This window comes from Coregonus lavaretus (assembly GCF_964263955.1).
Source record: "Coregonus lavaretus genome assembly, chromosome: 24".
Lineage (NCBI taxonomy): Eukaryota > Metazoa > Chordata > Actinopteri > Salmoniformes > Salmonidae > Coregonus > Coregonus lavaretus.
Window position 1 is genome coordinate 10,392,747 of NC_140011.1, and position 12,451 is coordinate 10,405,197.

At 41.8% G+C, this 12,451-nt stretch overlaps 1 pseudogene across 1 annotated transcript in view; it reads right to left on the reverse strand.

The window, feature by feature from the left end:
- Nucleotides 1-3,511: 3,511 nt before the first annotated feature.
- The window catches only part of LOC311099637 (allograft inflammatory factor 1-like), a 40,898-nt pseudogene continuing 31,958 nt past the window's right edge, over nucleotides 3,512-12,451 (reverse strand). The window contains exon 6 of the transcript XR_014615710.1: nucleotides 3,512-3,682. The product of XR_014615710.1 is annotated as an allograft inflammatory factor 1-like (transcript). The remainder of the gene's footprint in view (nucleotides 3,683-12,451) is intronic.

Sequence of the window (12,451 nt, forward strand, 5' to 3'; positions counted from 1 at the left end):
TTCCTCCATGCAGATCTCCTCTAGAGCAGTGATGTTTTGGGGCTGTCGCTGGGCAACACAGACTTTCAACTCCCTCCAAAGATATTCTATGGGGTTGAGATCTGGAGACTGGCTAGGCCACTCCAGGAACTTGAAATGCTTCTTACGAAGCCACTCCTTCGTTGCCCGGGCGGTGTGTTTGGGATCATTGTCATGCTGAAAGACCCAGCCACGTTTCATCTTCAATGCCCTTGCTGATGGAAGGAGGTTTTCACTCAAAATCTCACGATACATGGCCCCATTCATTCTTTCCTTTACACGGATCAGTCGTCCTGGTCCCTTTGCAGAAAAACAGCCCCAAAGCATGATGTTTCCACCCCCATGCTTCACAGTAGGTATGGTGTTCTTTGGATGCAGCTCAGCATTCTTTGTCCTCCAAACACGACGAGTTGAGTTCTTACCAAAAAGTTCTATTTTGGTTTCATCTGACCATTAGACATTCTCCCAATCCTCTTCTGGATCATCCAAATGCACTCTAGCAAACTTCAGACGGGCCTGGACATGTACTGGCTTAAGCAGGGGGACACGTCTGGCACTGCAGGATTTGAGTCCCTGGCGGCGTAGTGTGTTACTGATGGTAGGCTTTGTTACTTTGGTCCCAGCTCTCTGCAGGTCATTCACTAGGTCCCCCCGTGTGGTTCTGGGATTTTTGCTCACCGTTCTTGTGATCATTTTGACCACACGGGGTGAGATCTTGCGTGGAGCCCCAGATCGAGGGAGATTATCAGTGGTCTTGTATGTCTTCCATTTCCTAATAATTGCTCCCACAGTTGATTTCTTCAAACCAAGCTGCTTACCTATTGCAGATTCAGTCTTCCCAGCCTGGTGCAGGTCTACAATTTTGTTTCTGGTGTCCTTTGACAGCTCTTTGGTCTTGGCCATAGTGGATTTTGGAGTGTGACTGTTTGAGGTTGTGAACAGGTGTCTTTTATACTGATAACAAGTTCAAACAGGTGCCATTAATACAGGTAACGAGTGGAGGACAGAGGAGCCTCTTAAAGAAGAAGTTACAGGTCTGTGAGAGCCAGAAATCTTGCTTGTTTGTAGGTGACCAAATACTTATTTTCCACCATAATTTGCAAATAAATTCATAAAAAATCCTACAATGTGATTTTCTGGATTTTTTTTTCTCAATTTGTCTGTCATAGTTGACGTGTACCTATGATGAAAATTACAGGCCTCTCTCATCTTTTTAAGTGGGAGAACTTGCACAATTGGTGGTTGACTAAATACTTTTTTTCCCCACTGTAAATTAAGTCTATGGTTTAAAATGAAGCAATAACTGTATATCAAAATGGGTTGAAACACAGTTCCTTCTTAGAATAAACCAAATTCATTATCATGTTTATGTGAATTAAAACACCCTGTGACATAGTGGAATCCTCTCTGTTTCTAGAAGTGGCAGCATTAAACCCCTATAACCTTCCATCTACAAACAGTACAAAAAAAAACTGGAAAGCTGGTTTCAGTGTTTGATTGAATAGTTCCTTCACTCTGTCAAACAACTATTCATACAAAAAAACTACCCAAGAACAAATATGCCAGTGTAACAGAAATAATTTTAATTCCTTTGGTGTTTGCAAAACAAAAACAAAAACAAAAATGTGCATTGTCCGGGTGGTTTTATGAAAATACCACTGAAAGACCCTCCTCTACCCAACACACTGGGAATAAAAGTACATAACTGACGTTATATTAAAATGTTTAAAGCTAATGAATTAAAATACTACAGTTACTATTATATTCCATATTTCGATAAAGAAAGATAGAAAAGCAACGCTGAGGCACAGATTAGGGAATTTATGTTACAAACAAATGAATCCGGCCTGAGAGGGGGAATGACTGAGAAGTAAGAAGAGGAAGATGATGATGAAGTACAGAATAAGATGAGATGAAAGGATAAAAAAGAACAAGATAATACACATGACAAGATGGAGATGATACAATTTGAAATGGGACAGGTACATAACATTTTACAAAGACGAGCTAGAAATGAGAAAGTCAAGAGTACCACTATGGAGACTAGGATAGTCAGACAGGGAAATGTGGGACACTGGCATGAGCTGCATATCTAATATCAGTTCATAGATGTATTCAGATCTCCAGTCATTCAATGCAGTAGCCGATAGCCTAGACCTAGGGTTACATTGCCAAACAAGAAACACCTTACCCTAATATACACATGAATAAACACCTTTAAAACTTTCTTTCAATAACCTACAACATGACTGGTACAGTTCAGGAGAGAGAATAAAGACCAACTCTAAACCCCCTCCACCATCCTCTACTCTTCTCTCTGACTTCTATCCACATGCTACTTTAGGCACTTGGAAAGAATGTGATTGAATCATAATTCATACTAACATGCTGAGAATCTTCAGTGTGTGCACGTACCTTAAAACCTATCTTTCCTAAATCCACATGAAGTGCTATTAAACTCATGAGACCCCATTCACCCGCTCCTTTAGGTTGAGAAAGTCAGTGTCGATCTACAACACCGGATCTAGAGTCATATCATACCCTGACCCTTAACCTAATGCCCCCCCCCCCCCTTCCTAATCCTAATCCCAATCCCAACTACAGTAACCCATCTCTAGTCTGAAAGAATCGGGTTGGACAATAATCTCTCAAACTTAATCTACAGTGAGACAATGACCAAGCGGAGTCTGCATGGCACTAATCCATCATGTGGGATGATGTTGACAACTGTGTGTAAAGGTGTTTAAAAAACGGTGCTCTTTTTATTATGTGTGCTTTAAATCACCATTATGCTACTTTAACACGATTAAAAATGTAATATCTGAAAGAGGAACTAGAACATTTGGTGGTGGTGGGGGGAGCGAAATAAGGGAGAGGGTGAGAGGGAGGGAGGGGTGGTTAATAAGATTAAGGATTTGGGTTAGTTTCCCTAAAACGGGTCACATCTAACAAGCAGTTTCCCCAAACCTCTAACTACAACTATACTGAATTCATTACATCTGTAAAACGGTTAAATGCTACACTGAAATCATGATAAAACAGGATCACTGATAAATTCACTAGTATCCACACACAGATCGCTTAATAACAGGTGAGTTGTTGACACACAATCTTCACATTAACACATTACACATACATACAAAACAGTCACCTCTGTTAGTTTGATCCCCAGCAAACACAACAACAATTTGCTCATATTCACAAAACGACTCAATTACACGGTTATCGCCAGGGGTTATGAGTGATCACACTAATTAAAAATAATTATTTCTCATCACCATTATCAATATAAATATATACATGTATGTACTGGTCATAAAAAATCTAATCTACCTTAACGTCTTCACAGCAAATATATATAGTTAAGAGATTGCTCCTCTCTCTCTTTTCCACGTTTTGAACAGAGGAGGAACCCCCCCCCCCCCCCCCCCTCTGGGATGTGTGTGCGTCCTGAGGTGGGGAGTTGATAAGGCTATGTACACAAGTCCTGGCTGAGGGCAGGGGCCTAGGATGGTGAAATGGTCGGGGTCGGGTCCCTATGACCCCTCTGTAGTCTAGAGGCTCTAGATGTCCTGGGTCTATGGCAGGCTGGCTATGTCCCGTTTGGGTGGAGGCCGTCAGCTTACAGCTGGCCCCGTTAGCCTTGTCCTCGAAGATCATAACCCTGGAGGGAGAGAGAGAGAGAGAGAGAGAGAGAGAGAGAGAGAGAGAGAGAGAGAGAGAGAGAGAGAGAGAGAGAGAGAGAGAGAGAGAGAGAGAGAGAGAGAGAGAGAGAGAGAGAGAGAGAGAGAGAGAGAGAGAGAGAGAGAGAGAGAGAGAGAGAGAGAGAGGAGAGAGAGAGAGAGAGAGAGAGAGAGAGAGAGAGAGAGAGAGAGAGAGAGAGAGAGAGAGAGAGAGAGAGAGAGAGAGAGAGAGAGAGAGAGAGAGAGAGAGAGAGAGAGAGAGAGAGAGAGAGAGAGAGAGAGAGAGAGGTCAGTGGAGGACTGCAAAACAAACTCAAAGCTATGGCAGTCTCCCAGAGTTAAGGGGATTGCAGTGCCTTCAGAAAGTATTCACACCCCTTGACTTTTTCCACATTTTGTTGTGTTACAGCCTGAATTTTAAATGGATTAAATTGAGATTTTGTGTCACATATCTACACACACAATACCCCATAATGTAAAAGTGGAATTATGTTTTTAGAAATGTTTACAAATTAATAAAAAATGAAAAGCTGAAATGTCTTGAGTCAATAAGTATTCAACCCTTTTGTTATGGCAAGCCTAAATAAGTTCAGGAGTAAAAATGTGCTTAACAAGTCACATAATAAGTTGCATGGACTCACTCTTTTGTGCAATAATAGTGTTTAACACATTTTTAAATGACTTCCATCTCTGTACCCCACACATACAATTATCTGAATGTTCCCTCAGTCGAGCAGTGAATTTCAAGCACAGATTCAAGCACAAAGACCAGGGAGGTTTATCCAATGGTTTTCAAAGAAGGGCATCTATTGGTAAAAAAAAACAGACATTGAATATCCCTTTGAGCATGGTGCAATTATTAATTACACTTTGGATGGTGTATCAATACACCCAGTCACTACAAAGATACAGGTGCTCTTCCTAACTCAGTTGCCGGAGAGGAAGGAAACCGCTCAGGGATTTCAAAATGAGGCCAATGGTGATTTTAAAACAGTTTCAGAGTTTATTGGCTGTGATATGAGATAACTGTAGTTACTCCACAATACTAACATAGGCCTAAATGAAAAGAAGGAAGCCTGTACAGAATGAAAATATTCTAAAACATGTATCCTGTTTGCAACAAGGCACTAAAGTAATACTGCAAAAAATGTGGCAAAGAAATTAACTTTTTGTCCTCAATATAAAGCGTTATGTTTGGGGCAAATCCAACACAACACGTCACTGAGTACCACTCTTCATATTTTCAAGCATGGTGGCTGATCCATGTTATGGGTATGCTTGTCATTGGCAAGGACTGGGGAGTTTGTTTTGGATAAAAAGAAACAGAGCTAAGCACAGGCAAAATCCTTGAGGAAAACTTGGTTCAGTATGCTTTCCAACAGACACTGGGAAACAAATTCACCTTTCAGCAGGACAATTACCTAAAACACAAGGCCAAATATACACTGGAGTTGCTTACCAAGACGACACTGAATGTTCCTGAGTGGCCAAGGTACAGTTTTGACTTAAATTGGCTTGAAAATCTATGACAATACTTGAAAATGGCTGTCTAGCAATGATCAACAACCAACTTGACAGAGCTTGAATAATTTTTTTAATAATAAATGGGCAAATATTGTACAATCCAGGTGCGCAAAGCTCTTAGAGACTTACCCAGAACGACTCACAGCTGTAATCACTGCCAAAAGGTGATTCTAACATGTATCGACTCATGGGGTTGAATACTTATATAATCAAGATATATTTGTGTTATATTTTCCATATATATATATATATATATATATATATATATATATATATATATATATATATATATATATATTTGTTAGAATTTTTCTACCACTTTCAGAGTATTTTGTGTCGCTCGTTGACAAAACAATTACAATTAAATTCATTTTAATTCCACTTCGTAACACAACAAAATGTGGAAAAAATCAAGGGGTGTGAATACTGTAGATGCTTTTCTAAGTGAAGAGTTTATTTCCAAAACTCTATATCCACCAATTTCTCACATTTGTGTTTTTTAATCAGAAAGTATTGCTTATGGGTACCTTCATGTGTGTAAAATATTACTGATCTAATGTTTTTAATTAATAGATTTTAGATGTGTATTTTTTTGTTTGTTTGTATCCTGTAAATTTGACTGTGGTTGTCTCACCTAGCTATCTTAAGATGAATGCACTTACCGTAAGACTCTCTGGATAAGAGCATATGCTAAATGATTAAAATGTCAAATGTAAATGTTTTACATACTCATATATAATTTTTTATCATTTGTACATTTCTTTATTACAAATGTAGTTATTTGTTACATTTGACTGTGGAAAACCTAGCAGTACTACTTATTTCTCTGAGAGTGAGGCGGATATACACCATTTTGTAAAAAAAAAAACATGATTATTTGTCTCTATGATACCATTAAGGATAGATTGGTTTGTGTTTGAACAACCCCATGCAATGATTTTTCACTTTTTTCCATAATTTCTTTAAATTCATTGACCAAGATTTTTTTGATCAAGCAGTGGCAAATACACTACATGACCAAAAGTATGTGGACAGCTGCTTGTCGAACATCTCATTCCAAAATCATGGGCATTAATATGGAGTTGATCCCCCCTTTGCTGCTATAACAGCCTCCACTCTTCTAGGAAGACTTTCCACTAGATGTTGGAACAGTGCTGCGGGGACTTGCTTCCAATCAGCCACAAGAGCATTAGTGAGGTCGGAAAGTGATGTTGGGCGATTAGGCCTAACTCGCAGTCGGCGTTCCAATTCATCCCAAAGATGTTCGATGTGGTTGAGGTCAGGGCTCTGTGCAGGCCAGTCAAGTTCTTCCACACCGATCGACAAACCATTTCTGTATGGACTTCGCTTTGTGCATGGGGGCAATGTCATGCTGAAACAGGAAAGGGCCTTCCTCAAACTGTTGCCACAAAATTGGAAGCACAGAATCGTCTAAAATGTCATTGTATGCTGTAGCGTTAAAATGTCCCTTCACTGGAACTAAGGGGCTTAGCCCGAACTGTGAAAACAGCCCCAGACCATTATTCCTCCTCCACCAAACTTTACAGTTGGCGCTATGCATTCGGGCAGGTAGAGTTCTCCTGGCATCCGCCAAACACAGATTTGTCCATCATTCCAGAGAACGCGTTTCCACTGCTCCAAAGTCCAATGGTGTCGAGCTTTACACCACTCCAGCCGACGATTGGCATTGCATATGGTGATCTTAGGCTTGTGTGCGGCTGCTTGGCCATAGAAACCCTTTGCATGAAGCTCCCGACGAATAGTTATTGTGCTGACGTTGCTTTCAGAGGCAGTTTGGAACTCGGTAGTGAGTGTTGCAATCGAGGACAGCCAATTTTTTAAGCGCTACGCGCTTCAGCACTTGCCAGTCCCGTTCTGTGAGCTTGTGTGGCCTACCACTTCGCGGCTGAGCCATTGTAGCTCCTAGACATTTCTACTTCCAGTTGACCAAGGCAGCTTTAGCAGAGCAGAAATTTGATGAACTGACTTGTTGGAAAGGTGGCATCCTATGACAGGGCCATGTTGTAAGTCAACTGAGCTCTTCAGTAAGGTCATTCTACTGCCAATGTTTGTCTATGCATTGCATGGCTGTGTGCTCAATTTTATACACCTGTCAGCAACGGGTGTGGCTGAAATAGCCCAATCCACTAATTTGAAGGGGTGTCCACATACTTGTGTATATATAGTGTATTTAAAAAAAGTTTAATGTCATACGAGACACCTGTCTGATTCATGCCTGTGAGTGGACTAATCCATTGGGGAGGCCGCGGGGATGGCACACCAGTAGTACATTTACCATTAATTACCATAATTTCTAATCTACAATGTTTGTTTGGTTATTGCCGACCGCTGATTACCGGCAACTTCAGGAGCATAACTGCAGCGAAGGCCAGCAGCAGGGGGAGGATGGTGGTATGGTCAGAACAGGTTTTCTTCTTCTGGATAGGCTATATTGATCTCAGACTCCCTCTTTAGTCATTTGTGTGTCTTAATTTTTAATCGCAGCGCTTAAAGCATCAGACAAGCTCAGTAGCCTACATATAGCTGATTTTATTCAAACATTGGGTTTGTCTATATATGGAAAAATACACGTTTTAAAATGTTGACCAATCAAATTATTATTATTATTATTATTATTATTATTTTTCACCTTTATTTAACCAGGTAAGCCAGTTGAGAACACTCATTTACAACTGCGACCTGGCCAAGATAAAGCAAAGCAGTGTGATAAAAACACAACACAGAGTTAAATATGGGGTAAACAAAACAGTCAAAAAATACAACAGAAAATATATATACAGTGTGTGCGAATGTAGTAAGTTATGGAGGTAAGGCAATAAATAGGCCATAGTGCAAAATAGTTACAATTTCGTATTAACACTGGAATGATAGATGTGCAAAAGATGATGTGCAAATAGAGATACTGGGGTGCAAATTAGCAAAATAAATAACAATATGGGGATGAGGTAGTTGGGTGGGCTAATTTCAGAAAGGCTGTGTACAGGTGCAGTGATCGGTAAGCTGCTCTGACAACTGACACTTAAAGTTAGTGAGGGAGATAAGAGTCTCCAGCTTCAGAGATTTTTGCAGTTCGTTCCAGTCATTGGCAGCAGAGAACTGGAAGGAATGGCGGCCAAAGGAGGTGTTGGCTTTGGGGATGACCAGTGAGATATACCTGATGGAGCGCATACTACGGGTGGGTGTTGCTATGGTGACCAGTGAGCTAAGATAAGACAGGGATTTGCCTAGCAGTGATTTATAGATGACCTGGAGCCAGTGGGTTTGACGACGAATATGTAGTGAGGGCCAGCCAACAAGAGCGTACAGGTCACAATGGTGGGTAGTATATGGGGCTTTGGTGACAAAACGGACGGCACTGTGATAGACTACAATCAATTTGCTGAGTAGAGTGTTGGAGGCTATTTTGAAAATGACATCGCCGAAGTCAAGGATCGGTAGGATAGTCAGTTTTACGAGGGCATGTTTGGCAGCATGAGTGAAGGAGCCTTTGTTGCGAAATAGGAAGCCGATTCTAGATCTAACTTTTGATTGGAGATCCTTAATTTGAGTCTGGAAGGAGAGTTTACAGTCTAACCAGACACCTAGGTATTTGTAGTTGTCCACATACTCTAGGTCACACCCGCCGAGAGTAGTGATTCTAGTCGGGTGGGCGGGTGCAAGCAGCATTCGGTTGAAGAGCATGCATTTAGTTTTACTAGTGTTTAAGAGCAGTTGGAGGCTACGGAAGGAGTGTTGTATGGCGTTGAAGCTTGTTTGGAGGTTTGTTAACACAGTGTCCAATGAAGGGCCAGATCCGAGCGTCACCAGCAGCAAGATCGAATTCATTGATATACACAGAGAATAGAGTCGGCCCGAGAATTGAACCCTGTGGCACCTCCATAGAGACGGCCAAAGGTCCAGACAACAGGCCCTCCGATTTGACACATTGAACTCTATCTGAGAAGTAGTTGGTGAACCAGGCGAGGCAGTCATTAGAGAAACCAAGGCTATTTAGTCTGCCAATAAGAATGCGGTGGTTGACAGAGTCGAAAGCCTTGAACAGGTCGATGAAGACGGCTGCGCAGTACTGTCTTTTATCGATCGCGTTTATAATATCGTTTAGGACCTTGAGCGTGGCTGAGGTGCACCCATGACCAGCTCGGAAACCGGATTGCATAGCGTAGAAGGTACGGTGGGATTCGAAATGGTCGGTGATCTGTTTGTTAACTTGGCTTTCAAAAACTTTCGAAGGGCAGGATGGATATAGGTCTATAACAGTTTGGATCTAGAGTGTCACCCCTTTGAAGAGGGGGACGACCGCGGCAACTTTCCAATCTCTGGGGATCTCAGACGATCGATTGGTCGAAAGAACAGACTCTCAGTCAACCAATATTTATTCTTTTGTCGGGGACAGCCCTAGAGTGAGTGAATTAGTGAGAGACAGGGATTGAGTGGGAGAGTCGGTTCACATGTGTATGCATATACAGTGGGGAAAAAAGTATTTAGTCAGCCACCAATTGTGCAAGTTCTCCCACTTAAAAAGATGAGAGAGGCCTGTAATTTTCATCATAGGTACACATCAACGATGACAGACAAAATGAGAAGAAAAAAAATCCTGAAAATCACATTGTATGATTTTTAATGAATTTATTTGCAAATGATGGTGGAAAATAAGTATTTGGTCAATAACAAAAGTTTCTCAATACTTTGTTATACACCCTTTGTTGGCAATGACACAGGTCAAACGTTTTCTGTAAGTCTTCACAAGGTTTTCACACACTGTTGCTGGTATTTTGGCCCATTCCTCCATGCAGATCTCCTCTAGAGCAGTGATGTTTTGGGGCTGTCGCTGGGCAACTCCCTCCAAAGATTTTCTATGGGGTTGAGATCTGGAGACTGGCTAGGCCACTCCAGGACCTTGAAATGCTTCTTACGAAGCCACTCCTTCGTTGCCCGGGCGGTGTGTTTGGGATCATTGTCATGCTGAAAGACCCAGCCACGTTTCATCTTCAATGTCCTTGCTGATGGAAGGAGGTTTTCACTCAAAATCTCACGATACATGGCCCCATTCATTCTTTCCTTTACACGGATCAGTCGTCCTGGTCCCTTTGCAGAAAAACAGCCCCAAAGCATGATGTTTCCACCCCCATGCTTCACAGTAGGTATGGTGTTCTTTGGATGCAACTCAGCATTCTTTGTCCTCCAAACACGACGAGTTGAGTTTTTACCAAAAAGTTCTATTTTGGTTTCATCTGACCATATGACATTCTCCCAATCCTCTTCTGGATCATCCAAATGCACTCTAGCAAACTTCAGACGGGCCTGGACATGTACTGGCTTAAGCAGGGGGACACGTCTGGCACTGCAGGATTTGAGTCCCTGGCGGCGTACTGTGTTACTGATGGTAGGCTTTGTTACTTTGGTCCCAGCTCTCTGCAGGTCATTCACTAGGTCCCCCCGTGTGGTTCTGGGATTTTTGCTCACCGTTCTTGTGATCATTTTGACCCCACGGGGTGAGATCTTGCGTGGAGCCCCAGATCGAGGGAGATTATCAGTGGTCTTGTATGTCTTCCATTTCCTAATAATTGCTCCCACAGTTGATTTCTTCAAACCAAGCTGCTTACCTATTGCAGATTCAGTCTTCCCAGCCTGGTGCAGGTCTACAATTTTGTTTCTGGTGTCCTTTGACAGCTCTTTGGTCTTGGCCATAGTGGAGTTTGGAGTGTGACTGTTTGAGGTTGTGGACAGGTGTCTTTTATACTGATAACAAGTTCAAACAGGTGCCATTAATACAGGTAACGAGTGGAGGACAGAGGAGCCTCTTAAAGAAGTTACAGGTCTGTGAGAGCCAGAAATCTTGCTTGTTTGTAGGTGACCAAATACTTATTTTCCACCATAATTTGCAAATAAATTCATTAAAAATCATACAATGTGATTTTCTGGATTTTCTTTCCTCAATTTGTCTGTCATAGTTGACGTGTACCTATGATGAAAATTACAGGCCTCTCTCATCTTTTTAACAATTGGTTGCTGACTAAATACTTTTTTCCCCCACTGTAGGTTATAGCAGGATTTGGGTCATGCACCAAGGGATGGGGTTTGGGGAACATGGTTGGCAATCCTGCCAAGACTGCCTCTCTTCTATTCACAATGCCTGGGAACTGAGAGCTGGGCAGGATTTAAGATGGCGGCCGTGCCGTGTCCATTCATTGTCCCATACTAACGAGAGTCCCTAACGACAGTCACTAATGACACAGTCCCTAACGAGCAGTCAGGCCAGAGGAGCGATCAGAACAGGACACCCTGCTGAGTTAAACAAGGGGCTTATGTCCCCAATCAGGACACACTGATCTAAATAGATATAGAGTAGAGAGAGAGGTAGATAGAAAGGGAGAGAGGGAAAGACAGTGTTTTCCACAAGTACATAGAGTAGCCTGCCAAATTGAACAAATAGTTCACATTTCAAAATGATTTGCAGAAATAGCTACAGTTGAAGTCGGAAATACACCTTAGCCAAATACATTTCAACTCAGTTTTTCACAATTCCTGACATTTAATCCTAGTACAAATTAACTGTCTTAGGTCAGTTATGATCACCACTTTATTTTAAGAATGTGAAATGTCAGAATAATAGTAGAGAGAATGATTTATTTCAGATTTTATTTATTTCATCACATTCCCAGTGGGTCAGAAGTTTACATACACTCAATTAGTATTTGGTAGCATTGCTTTTAAATTGTTTAAATTGGGTCAAATGTTTTGGGTTGCCTTCCACAAGCTTCACACAATAAGTTGGGTGAATTTTGGCCCATTCCTCCTGACAGAGCTGGTGTAACTGAGTCAGGTTTGTAGGCCTCCTTGTTCGCACACGCCTTTTCAGTTCTGCCCACATATTTTCTATAGGATTGAGGTCAGGGCTTTGTGATGGCCACTGCAATACCTTGACTTTGTTGTCCTTAAGCCCTTTTGCCACAACTTTGGAAGTATGCTTGGGGTCATTGTCCATTTGGAAGACCCATTTGCGACCAAGCTTTAACTTCCTGACTGATGTCTTGAGATGTTGCTTCAATATATCCACCTAATTTTCCTTCCTCATCATGCCATCTATTTTGTGAAGTGCACCAGTCCCTCCTGCAGCAAAGCACCCCCACAGCATGATGCTGCCACCCCCATGCTTCACGGTTGGGATGGTGTTCATCGGCTTGCAGGGACCCCCTTTTTCCTCC